Source organism: Platalea leucorodia (genome assembly GCF_965183815.1).
Source record: "Platalea leucorodia genome assembly, chromosome: 3".
Taxonomy (NCBI): domain Eukaryota; kingdom Metazoa; phylum Chordata; class Aves; order Pelecaniformes; family Threskiornithidae; genus Platalea; species Platalea leucorodia.
Window position 1 is genome coordinate 122801283 of NC_138825.1, and position 12923 is coordinate 122814205.

General features: G+C 39.4%; 1 pseudogene across 1 annotated transcript; it reads right to left on the reverse strand.

Moving 5' to 3' along the window:
* Positions 1 to 4620: 4620 nt before the first annotated feature.
* LOC309587386 (cysteine-rich venom protein TEL1-like) lies at positions 4621 to 12021 on the reverse strand (annotated as a pseudogene). The gene is made up of 8 exons: positions 11962 to 12021; positions 10126 to 10257; positions 8528 to 8617; positions 7840 to 7985; positions 7214 to 7299; positions 6412 to 6500; positions 5575 to 5676; positions 4621 to 4643 (listed from the first exon to the last, which is right to left on the reverse strand). The product of its transcript is annotated as a cysteine-rich venom protein TEL1-like (transcript).
* Positions 12022 to 12923: the final 902 nt, after the last annotated feature.

A 12923-nucleotide genomic window follows, 5' to 3' on the forward strand; every position in this document is an offset into this window, starting at 1 on the left:
GCTATGGTCCAGCACCAGGGCCTTAACTGCAAACATTGTCCTCAACTGGCTGAGATGAGGGTGATATGAAGAGATGTCAAAGCATCAATTTGTCTTTTGAGAAGCCTCCTTTGGGACTGCAGGACACCTGGTCAGGTTACTCTTATGTTTTCAATTTCAAGTACCATTCTTAAAACAGTAGAGAGACTTATCGGAAAATTCACTATGAATGACAGCGAGAAGTCTGAGTGTATGTTTTGGCAAATGAAACATGTCCCATCTTCTGTGTCACTGAAGGGTGTCAATCAGACCCGCTCATTCCATTGTCTCCAATGGGCTTTGGAAAAATAAGCATGACTACTCCTAGACATCCTGAAGACAACCACACGATCCTGTGCCTGTTATTTATAGCTAAAGGCAAATATGTAATAAAAATAAACAAGTGTCTTTCTTAAACAAGGGCTGCTTTAATTTCTCCTAGGGACAGGGTTAGCTGAGACAACAGGGTACTAGATAGCACCGTTCCTGCATGCAAACAACCTGCTCAGTATAGGTGCCTGAAGGAGGAGTTGAGCTTCCCCCTCTGGGTACGTAAAGTGGTAAATAAAACTCTTTAACCTGCAACAATAGTTCTCCAGGCAGTCATGAAAACACAGAATTCCAGGAAAGCCAGCCAGATAACCACCAAGTTGCAACAATAGTGCCTGCTTTGGAAAAAATAACAAGGAGGAGACTCAAAACCTGATTTTGATCTGGAAAGGCTTGTGAGTAAAATGTGTCCAGATTTACCAAATTTTCAGACATGAGGTGTTTGCCTCATTTCCTGCCATCGTCTGATACCCAGATTTTGCCTTGAACCAAGAGAAGGAATGCTGTCCTTACACTTCCAGAAGAGTTAAAGCATGTGCAAACCTGGGGCTCCCCGATCTTCATGTGGATCTTGCCAGATATTAACTGACTTGCTCTGACATACACTGTTGTCACAATCAATTAGTAGGCTCTTCTACTTACTGGAAGCATTTATGGCCAGAATCTTGTGCATTAGACTTTCATTGCCTTATGGACCATGGTGATGAAAACAGAACTTTGAGCTAGCCTATCATTCAAAATTTGTCAACAAAACAAATAAAAGCCTTAATTTGGTTTTAGTTTGGCAGGTTGAGTTTTCTTCCTTTACTTCCATCACTTTATGCAGAAGTGGGAGAAGAGGAGAAAGCAGAGGGGTGTTAATGATGCAAAACAGAAAGGGAAAAATGTCATTTGATTTGAAATTATCATATATATATATCAAAAATAAAAATCTGACTATAAGCATTTTAAAGAGTCATTTTCAGTTACACATGTTGAACTTTGGGTTGCCCGTCAGTAATAGAATGAATAGTTGACATGGGCCATTTCTTTAATGTATGCGAGAGTATTTCCATGTTACCTCAACTTTTCCTAAAAATTGCCTTTCTTCAAGACATGTTATTGATGTGGGTGTCAGAATATCTTTGTTAGTCCTAGGGAACAGCCCCATGGCTGCATTGCACAGACCCAAGACCAGATGACTGAGCCCAGTGACCAGCCCGTGAACCTTCAGACATCACCGGCGGGTCAGCGCAGGAGGGAGTGTCATTTCCTCACTTGTATCTCCTGGTACCCCATGTCCCCTTGACTTGTGGTTAAACTGAGATATAATTATACTAGAGGTGTGGCTACCAAATGTGATATTATAATTAGCAGATCTTAGTGCTTCATAGGCTCTTTCTCAGCATTCACTAATTAATCTTCCTTGCCCTGACTATGTCAGTTTATCTCTGTGTTGCAGTCGGTGAGACTGAAGCATGGAGGTTAAATGTCTTGCTTGCAGCCCAGAGCGGAGACAGTAGCTGTCAAGGAGCTTCTTAATGAGAAAGTCTGTCTCCTGTTTTTCACAGTTTAACTGTGGCCTTTACACTTAGGCGAATCCAATTTTTGGCAGCCTGGCCTACTAGAGCTGGGAGCAGCCCAGGGGTGGGGAACATCCTTGTCCTGTTCCTGCTCTGATGGCCTCTTGCTGCTTGGTCTTCCTCAAGCATCTCACTACAGTTTTGTTTCTTGGGCATTAATTGGATATTCTGACAACACAAATTTCTAATGACATGTCAAGATATCCAACCCTTGCTTTCCATTTAGGATACAGTCTTAGTTTTAGCTGCTTAACCTGTTGTTATTGTAGGTGTGATATGTTAAGGACATGAGTGAGACAAGATTTATGGAAGAGTTCTTCTCTCTCTCATACCAATAGATGGAGAAAAGCAGGGAAGATTTAGGCCCACGACTCCTACTAAGACTTTGTGATACTGAAAGTGAAAGACCTTTCATTTTGCTTAGTCCAGAGGCTGATTCTCAGAGAGCCAAATTAGATAACGCGACTACTGCAGTTGGCATATTTTAAATATCAAAAATGTTCTTTCTTCACAAGCTGTAAGACTGTTAAAGTTACTTCATAACATTTGTTCAAAACTCTGTGTTTAAAGTCATGTAAGTTAACTGCTGAGGAGCTCTTACATCATTCTCCACAGATAAGACTTAGACTTGTACCGTAGTAGTTGCTGTTATCATCTCTCAGCATATGTGCTTCTTGGGAGTATATCTGGAACCAGAACAGAAACTGTAAGAAATTCTCGGTGTTACTAGCTTCTTGCCTGAACTGCACCTAAAAAGTAGCACAATTCTGTAGGTGTAACTTCAGCACATACCAAAAAGCATATGCTAGCGTCACAAAGGAAACAACTCTCAGGGCACCAGTATAAAAAATAAGTTTGTGAAAATACAGTGAGAGAATGGGGAAGAACGTTGCTTGACGTGTTGGATCTCAGTGAATGTCATATTGCTTTTACCTCACTTGTATATGGGAAACTCATATTCCAAAGCGTCTCAGCCTTTCCAGGGACATGAACAACTAAGTGGAGTGACCCAAGCTCTCCTTGAAGGCTGTATTGAGAAACAGGATCTTCCAGGTAGCATTTAATCTCACCTGCTATTTCTTTTATTCCACATCAACAGGGAAGCAGAATCTTTTGAACTCCCCTATGAAAGTAAGAAGGTTAATGCTTGCATACCCTGCAGTAGCCCAGCAGGATGCATGATGCTCCAGGGTGGCACTTCATGACGCAGAAGATCTCTTCCAGCTCTTGCTACTGCCATGCTCAAACACCATAGACAGATAGCCAGAACACAAAAGCTGGCTCTTTGGGGAGGGAGCTCTCTCAGAAATCTCCAATAATAAAATCATTCCTCTTTAAATATTTATTGGCCCAGAGAGAGGGAGGACAGAGGAAGTGTGTGCGTGGAAGGAGTTTTAACACTCGTCTCCTTGGTTCTAAGCAGAAATTAAATGTCAGAAAACATCCCAGAAAACACCTGAGAGTTTTGCCAAAATTATGTATCTTCCTGTAAGAGAACTGAGGTTTTATATAATAGTATTTTCTCAGGAAATTTTCACCCAGCTTTGGTTTGAATTACACTTTCTACAAATATCGCTGTGATTGTGGGAGCCTTGAATGGTGGCACACAGTCATGATGTTGAAACTGAGCTCCAGGCAGGTAGAAAATTAAGGCTACCAAAACTAGTCATTGATATCCTGGAAACTGTAAATTGCCTTAATTTGATGGTATAAATTGCTTTAATATGATAGTAATTTGGCCAACAGAGACAGGATGAAACAATGGAGGGGAAGAAACTGCTACTAAACTGTTTCTATATGTAGTGATTATTTATTCATCCAGTATTATCTATCTAAGAAATTCTGTGCAAGGAAGTAATAAAATCAGGCCAGGGTAGGCCCAGAACTTTAATTTCTAGTAAAAAGAGGAGCCCTTTATACAGGTAGCAAAATGAAAAAAAGCGATGAAGCTGAATGTCTGGGTATGGTTCACCCTCTTGTGTTTCTAACCAGAATTGCAGTCCTATGGAGAAAATTATTTTTACTAGTGTAAAATAGGAAGGGAAGGTGTAAGTGGGATCAGTCTTGCTCAGGGCTGGTGTATGTGACTCAAAACCTATGGGAGACCAGCACCCATCTTGAGGAGCAGCTGGAGGTCCGGTGGGACACCCTAGTGCATCCTGCATGGCACCAGGGTGTATCACTTGGGAGAAGTGTCAGGAGGAAGGTTAGCAGGAAGGAACTTCTCTGTACAGTGAGAAGATGCTATTCCAGATGTTTGCTCATTTTTTAATGTCTATCAAAGTTTATAAATTGTAAGCAAAGAACTTCTATTTCCTCTGTGTTTATTTTGTTTTGTTCCTTTTTATTAAAGTTAGAAATATAAAGATCAGATAAAAGCTATAACGTAAAAAAAAAAGCTGTAAGATGATTCTGAAATACTATTTTATCAATATAATAGTATCTAAAGAGGCATGTTTGTGATAATGCCCCTCATTAAATGGGTCATAAAATTTCTCCAAGTAACCAATGCCACTGACAGGTAACAAATGGAAGTCGTCAGTTCTGCGTCAATATAGATACGCAGTCCTTTGAAGTCATGCCCTGCATTGTAAAGGGCCTGGAAAGATATGAAATGAAAAACTTTACTCAAGGAAATGCATAATTAGAAGCAATACACTGACTAACATGGCACTGTGACCACGTGCAGCAGAGCCAGCTAAACTTCCCCCTAGGCAGAAGCTGGTGGGCTACCTGCAAATAGAGGTGAGAGAAGGGACATCTAAGGCCTTCAGCTGAACTTAATCCTCTTGGTGACATCCTAAAGGTGTGCACTGCTAGGAATTGATACTAACACGGTTTCTGGGTGGTTCTGGAGAAAACCAGATAAATTCCAAGAAGGTGTGGGACTTAGTCATAGAGAGGGTGGGAAGGGTTATACATACCTCTTTCTTTGCATGAATGCTTTTAAAAAGCTTCGTATTTCTCAACTGTTGGAGCCATATGAAAAAAAATTATCATTTATCGCCTACATTCACAGATGTATCAGAAGCTTTGTGTTTAGGCCACAGAGTAAAAGTCAGCAGATTCAACATGTACCTCTTATTTTGGCCGTACAAAAAAATGCGTCACTTTTTGCTTTGTCTTTCTTTTCCTGTCTCATCCCTACTCACATGAAGTATCAAAGAGCCTTGAAATATCCATAAGGAATTTTCCAAATGAAAAAATTGAATTATCAATAACTTCAATGAAAAGCTTGGTTTGTGAACAGGTGGTAAATCATGTGTTTATTTAACAGTTAAAGAAAAGGTAACAGAAGAAAGTTAAGTGGCATTTAACATATTTTGCAAAAAACTAAAGTGTTTTAAAAGTATGTTTCCTGTTAAAAAGAAATAAATCAGTGGAAGATCCATGGCAAGGAAAACCACAAAGTAACATATTAGTAGCTTAAGCATGATTTCTACAAAGTCTAAAATAACATCAGAGGTTATTTTGAGCTACTAGACTTATTTAGGACTGAAGTAATGGTGAGATTTCAGAAAAAAAATGTTACATATGGGGCAATCCAAGCTGATGCACTGAGAGCGAATATACTCCACAGTGAGTTCTACTCTTTCTTAATAAGTCTCACAGCAGCTATAATGACATCCACCAGGACATTGTATGATTTGAGTGGTGTATCTACAGGTAGCAGGACCCTTCTCCTTCACCAGTAAATGGTTACAGCTAAACAAGATTTTCAGATTTATGCAGTTTCCAAAGAAGTCTAGATAGTTGCAAGGATTGGCTAAAATACAAGAGATAGAAATAAAACCAAGAAATATTAATTGAAAACAAAGTCCTGGTCTGATACTTCTGTATTTTCCAAAAATTCCAAATGTTCATGTCTATACAGTCTTTGTACTTCTGCTCTGCTGTTAAAATTACTTGAATATTATAGAAAAGGGAATGCAGGCAGAAAGGTGATGTCTTACAGTTCCCATCTATTTGTACACTTTGACTTGCTCCACATGGAAGGCTGCAGAACCCAAGGGCCTGTGCAGATCTTCACATACATACAGACGTGTGAAGCCTGACAATCTGTTTGTGCCCTTATATATAGATGTATATCGAGATATTTTGTCTTGAGCTTTCCAGAAGAGGGCAGCAGAAGATTGACGGTGTGATAATGCACCTATTGCTCATCAGCAACACAATTTACCCGTTATCACAGGATGGTTGAGGTTGGAAGGGACCTCTGGAGGTCAGCCAGTCCAACCCCCCTACCCAAGATTGCGCCTGTTCTGGTGGGATGTTTAACCAATGTTATTTCTGGGGAGAAATGAAAGAGGCAGTTCTAGGATCTTTCATCCAGATTAGCAAGAATCAACTACGGAAAAGTAAAATGCTACAAAGGAATAACATTATTATCTGAGGTAATGTTATTATCTGAGGTAATGTTTGTTGTAAGGTAATGTTATTATCTGTAAGGTAATGTTATTATCTGAGGTAATGTTGTAAGGAGGAGAATACGTTCACTTACTGCAAAGTCCTCTGTCACAGTGGCCTGGACGGTCTGCACATTTTGGTCTGCTTTTGTAAGGTGTAGCTATTTGCATTGCGTCATTTCCTCTGAAATTTGAAAGAAATACAGCACAAAACAAGATCAGAGTGCAGCTCTGAGCCATTAAGAAGAATTTATGTTATTTATCGCAATGATAGATATCCAGAAGTTTTTGGACAAAATTATTTTCATAGGCAGTCATGTTTTAGTTTCAGATATTCATAGAATACAAGAACTTTGATTTTAAATAAGAGGGACAATAAGGTTTAGAGAAAGAAAAAATTAATCGATTCTTTGCATTTACAGCATTATCAGTTAAAAAAAAATCTTATGTGCTTCCTAGTTCTGCTTTTCTAATCGCTTTCAAGTGATTTTGTCTTACAAGGAAATAACCTCAGCAGACACGTTCTGTCATGCAGCTGTTCCAGATGTGCTCTTTACCTCTCTGAGTATTCATTTGCTGTTGACTTTCACTTTGAATTTGACTTTCTTGTTTGTGGTGAAAGTTAGAGGATGATTTGTGCATGATGCCTGATTCTGCAGAGATGGACCTTTCTTTGTTCATATGCTAAAATTTCCCTAATATCTGTTTCAATATGAAATAAAATAAATATTGCTCTTCAACCTGATGTTAAACCCACAATTCACAATTGTATTTTCAAAATTATAAATGATTAAAGTAAACTGTAATCATTTTATCCTACCCATGACCAATGGACCGCAGGAGTTTTTGAAAACGTATCCGTAATTATCGCATCTTAAATAAGTAAAAAGGTGGCACGGAGAACAGTATTGTCAAACATAGAAGTAGTTGAACGGGTTCCTAGGACAGTATGCAACTGCACATCCAGTCTGGTAACTGTTGTCCTAGATTAGCTGTAGAATAAAAAATAAACACATTATTTCAGAGTCATGTTTTATTGAATTCTTATTTTTGTCTATTTAGCTTTTAAGTTTACAGTTTAGCTGTCAGAAAGAAGAAATAGAAAAATGAGTTAACCATGTCCTCCAGTTTCCAAATGTTTTTGAACACAGTTTCTGACAGGACACTGAAGTTTAAAAGCAAATATTTTCATCATAGATATTTTGCTTTGACATTTCTTAATCAGGTATTTCAATCCCTATACATAAAATATTTAGTTCTAAATTAAAGGTATTGATTTTTTTTTCCCTACAGAATAATATTTCTCTTCTGGACAGCTCTTCCAAAATACTAGTTCCATTGCCTCAGAGTTAGATGAAAAAGAGTTTTAATTTATCATTCATCTTTGGATCAGAGTGTGAATGATAGATAATGATTTGATGACACTAATAATTTTTTTTTCTGATGATAAATATCTCCCAGCTCCCTTAAGTGTACTCCTGTAATTCTAGCATATCATTGCAGTTTGTTTCAATTCTCCATACCTGAGTATAGCTCTCGGTATTGACATTTTTCATGGTTGCTCCAAATCCATCCTTGAAATTCGAGGACTGACCGTACCAGACTTGAATTTCTTCAGCCCATGTTCTTGGGTAATATGATAGTAATACCTTCTCACCACAGATGACACGTGAAATAGAAGTAAGCCTATTTTATTACTTAGGAGAGAAGCACGCTGTAAGGTGGGAGGTAGGACAGAGGGGTTGTAGCTACCTCCTAAAAAAATCTCTACAATGCCAACCTATTTGCCCTGTGATTTTAAGAAGAGGATAGTACACCTGATCCTATGAAAGCTGCAGGAAATGTCGCTCTGATTTTGGTGAGCTTTCAGTCACAGATACTTACTTGATGATAAAATGTTACACAAAAATGTCTGTACTTAGTCATACCAACAGTCATCTATTGCACCGTCTTGTCTCCAGCAGGAGCCAAAAGCAGACGCTTCAAGGAAGGTACAAATATAGGGCAAGTACCCAGCATCCCTTCTCTCAAGTGCCAACAATTTGTCTTTCAGAGTATTTATCTGACAAAGATGATGGTTTTGTGTTTAATAATCCTAAAAAGATATTCTACAACAGGTTAAAAGTTATCCTTATTTATAGTTCACATGCACAGGGATCATCTGCAAATTGTTATTAATCCATCAGCTTAGGCTCCATATTTTTCATGTACCATTAATGATGCTCTCATCTCTTGGCCTGATTTTCATCCACACTTATTTGCCCATTTCTAAGCATTTTTGGCAGTTTTCTCAATCCACACCTGAAAGACACAAAGGAAGAAGTATCCAGGTCACAGATAGGTTAATGCAGTCCATGAGAAGAAAAAAAAAATGGGGACTGACTTGGCCGTTGTGCGCTGAGTGGTCCCATGATCCTCAACAGAAGGCAGAGGAGTCGTGCCAGTTTACACTACTGGGCCAGGGGCACCACATTTCTTCAGCTGTTAAAGGCTGCAGAGCAGGTTATTTTGCACAGTATCACACAGTCCTGATCTCCAGACAGTCCTAATTAATAGGAATTTTATAACATACTGTTGCTTTGTTTTGGCTTTGTGTCTGAGTTAACTTTGCAGGGTGCAGTGCACTAAATGGTATAAACCTGATTTTCAGCCCAGGTGCAGCGGACACGTAGTGATAGACACCAGCTGGACTCTGGACCTGGGGAATGTTTGCAAGTCTTACTCTGCAGACTTAACCGTAAAGCACCGACCAGCTCATCTGCTCATGGGACAGGGATAACAAAGAACATCAAGGGTGATGGGGGTGGGAGCAGTGATCATAGAATCATAGAATGTCCTGAGTTGGGAGGGACCCACAACAATCATCGAGTCCAACTCCTGTCTCTGCATATGACAACCCCCAAATTCACACCATATGCCTGAGGGCATTATCCAAATGCTTCTTAAATGTTGTCAGGCTTGGCACCATGACTGCCTCCTGGGGGAGCTTGTTCCAATGCTCCACCACCCTTTGGGTGAAGAACCTTTTCCTAATGTCCAACCTAAAGCTCCCCTGGCATATCTTCCTGCCATTCCCTCAGGTCCTGTCATTGGTGGCAAAGCAAGCTCAGCTGAGGGCAAATGGCTAGGCAGATCTAGGACTTCTCTGCCCTCCTGACAGTGTGTGATTCAGAAACATGTTGCTGCTGCTCCACTTTTGCTTTACACATACTTTCCTTCATCCAGTGCATGTGTTTTTTCCTAAGGGAGGTGGTTATCCCACAGACTAGTATTATGCGTAATCTGAGAGCCATCACTGCGTTCTGTACCTTATCCCCGGTTTAAATACTCTCCCTGAAAAGGCTTGCGGTTCCTGTCTGTTGCAATGAGCAGACTTAAGGCAAGAACTTGCGATCCACAGTGCAGGCTATATTAACATAGGTTTGACAGCAATAAACAGATGTAGTTGGGGCAAGCCTGTGTTTGTAGTTTTGTAGACAAATAACCCTAGGCATGGAACATTTCCGATGTTGCTTAACTGAGTTTTGCTAAGTGGAGAAACTAAGGCATGTTGGTTAGGAGAGAGGTTTTGAATAGTGCTTGTGGCCTGCCTTGAGACTTTTGCAATGATTTTACAAGTGCTTGCAGCATCGATGTGTGCAAAATTAAGCAGGAAGCCTGCAGAAACAAAGAGATAAAATTCTGATTTATTCATCTCAATCCCAAAACACCTTTCCTGCCCTCTCTCTTCACTGAGTGTGGGTTGTTTAGAAGGCTAAAATCTTCTGCTAATTGTGTGGAGAGCAGGCTAGTTGCAATGCATAGCTTACCATCTTCAGCGTGTTTCTGGCTGTGGGAATTACAGATCTCCATATTTCATTGTGTTGCTCAAGGATCTGTTTTTGGTTTTGAAATTTAAAATGAGGAAAGGAGGAAATGTCCATTCATTTATACTGAAAACCCTGGAAAACAATAACAGTGAAGGTTCCAGTTATCAGAAGTTTAATAAGCAAGATAAATTATGAGCTTCTTGTTAAACTAAAGCTTCTTGGAAATTCCCAACTTTCCTTTATTGGTTCTTCTATTCTTATAATTGATTTTTTTTGTTCCTTCCTTGATTTGAACTGTACTTTTCATTAGGAGACATGACCCTAAGTGAAATTTGTAGATAGGAATTCTACCTTCAGATATCTCTACGTCAAACATGGAGAAAGCTTAGCTCTGGAACCAAATCTCAAGCCTGTCTTTGACTTCTTGTGTGCACTAAAAATGTCCCTAACTCTTGTCACTTACAAACTTTGGAAGTGTGTGAAGTTGGATCAGAACTTAGGACTGTTTGCAGACCATCTTCTGAAATACCTAAGGTCAAGAAAGCAATGAATGATTTAGATTGTCTCTTAAGTAGTGACATCAGGTCATGAATCCTTGCAGAGAAAAAGAGTTGGAATACTTACACTGGTGTTTTCAGACTAAAACATCCCTCAGGAAAGGATTCTTTCCACTTAATGTCTAAAAATGAGACATCTCAGTCTAAGCTAGACACCTGCACTCTCTTTGTCATTACTGGAGAGGGCAGAGGTAGCTCATCCCACAAAATCTGAACTCGTTTTTAGGACTGGAAGAACCATTCCTCCAAGTACCTTTTTCTCCTTCCTTTGTTTGTAGAGGGAGGCTGGTAGAGATCTGGACAACTCATACTTTAATGCTTAAGTCAGCGAGATGAGTTCCACTGTTAGTGTGATGGTCTCTTTTCTAGGCACTGATTCATCTTATTTAATTTTAGATATCTATACCGTAGATATAAACATCTAAAAGTCATCTCAGTTTGCCTTTATGGTCAATGAGAAAATCATAAAGTAAGAGAGACTGAATTCTGAAATGTCTGAGTAATATGAGCCTTCAGAGCTCAATTCTAGGTTTTAAACGCTGCAGTCAGTGGCTTAAAACAGCACCTAATGCCATTTGAAATGCCCAGAGAGCCCTACCTAGCCTCAGACTGTTGCTCCAGAAAGGTATAGCTGTCGGTACAGCCACCCATGAATGGCTTAGATACCCTGGAGGGTCTCACGCTGCACTAAGACACTTCTGTTTGGGCAACTGAACCTACCCCAAGAGGTGTTGTACATCTTGTTTAACTTAAGACATTTACAGTGGTAGAAATAACATCTCATCCAGTTATCTTAGGCTGCTGCTATACTCAGGTAAAGGAAACAAGCAACTTACAACATAGTTCACCCGAGATGTATTGAAGAAAGAGATGACTGGCATCCCTGAAGTACTCATTTCTTTTCATTCATTAGTAAGCAGATCCTGATAAATAGCTCACATTCAAGTGCCTACATAGTAGATATTTACATCTTACAAGATTAATCCTCTCTAAGGAGAGGTGAAGATTAGATTTCTGATACTTAGATAAACTATTTTAGAATAGCTTCAGTTCATATTTTTTTTGGAAGAGAAGACTGTTTTGATAGGAAGAAGAAATATTTTAATACTAAACTCTGTGAAAAATGAGAGTTCATCTTTATTGTCTTATGTTAACATGTTAACAATAATTTCAGCCCTGAACTGTAAAGTTCTAGAGATCACTAGACCAGACTATGCCATGTCAGATATCTGTAAAATGTGCTCCGATATAGCTCTTTTGGATAGATGAATGCTCCTACTTGTCCATCAGACTGGTGTAGCAAAGCAGCCAGGAAAATGATTGCAGTTAGTAGATCCATTTCTACAGAGAAGAAAACAAAAACCAAAATCCATTAATCTCTGTTGCATGAAGTTTGTGGTGTAACGTGATATGTAAGCAAGACACAAAACTGTTGCAAAGTCAACCTTGCCACATAGAAGATTATTTCCGTTGATACCTGATACAGCTGAATGCGCTGAAACTGCGCAAATGAGCGTATGATGGTGCGTGGGCACCACTATCTCCTACAGAGAGAAGACTTCACCTTGCATTGGGACAGGGACCGTAGGTAACATAAAGTTGTGTGTTTCTTGTAACAGGTGGATCAACCCTCTTTTGATTTCTTTATTCAAGTTATCTTGAATTTGCAGCATTTCCTTATTAAAAAAAAGCCCATTAATTTGTTCAGTAGGGTCATATCAGTGTCCTGCTCAAGCCTGCATCATCCGTATTGGGAACTGATATTGTGGAGTCGAGCACTGAACACATCAACAGTTTTGTCTCCATTCCTTTCCTGCTTCCCTGTTTCCTGATCAAATCACCATTGTAATGGCTCCAGTAAATGGTGATGATCACCCTCAAGTTACATCTTACAACTAGACATAAACAAAACCTTCGTGAAATAACATTGGCTATTGACCTCTGGCTGCTAAGATGCCTTATAGAAGCAAATACCACAGTATGTGCACAGTCTGAAACCCACTCATATTCATGCAATATTTTTTCTACATGTCAGAAGAAGCAAAGGTTACGTATCACAGAACCACAGAATCATTTAGGCTGGATTTGTATTATTGAGGATATGCAGGAAGACGTGTCTTTTTTAGTTGGTAAAGAGTAAAGATGCGGCAAAATCCCGAGGAAGAGTAACTTTGAGCTCAAGCAGTTATCTTAAAACAGACTGAAGCGAGCAAGGAAAACAGGCATAATAAAAAACATCAA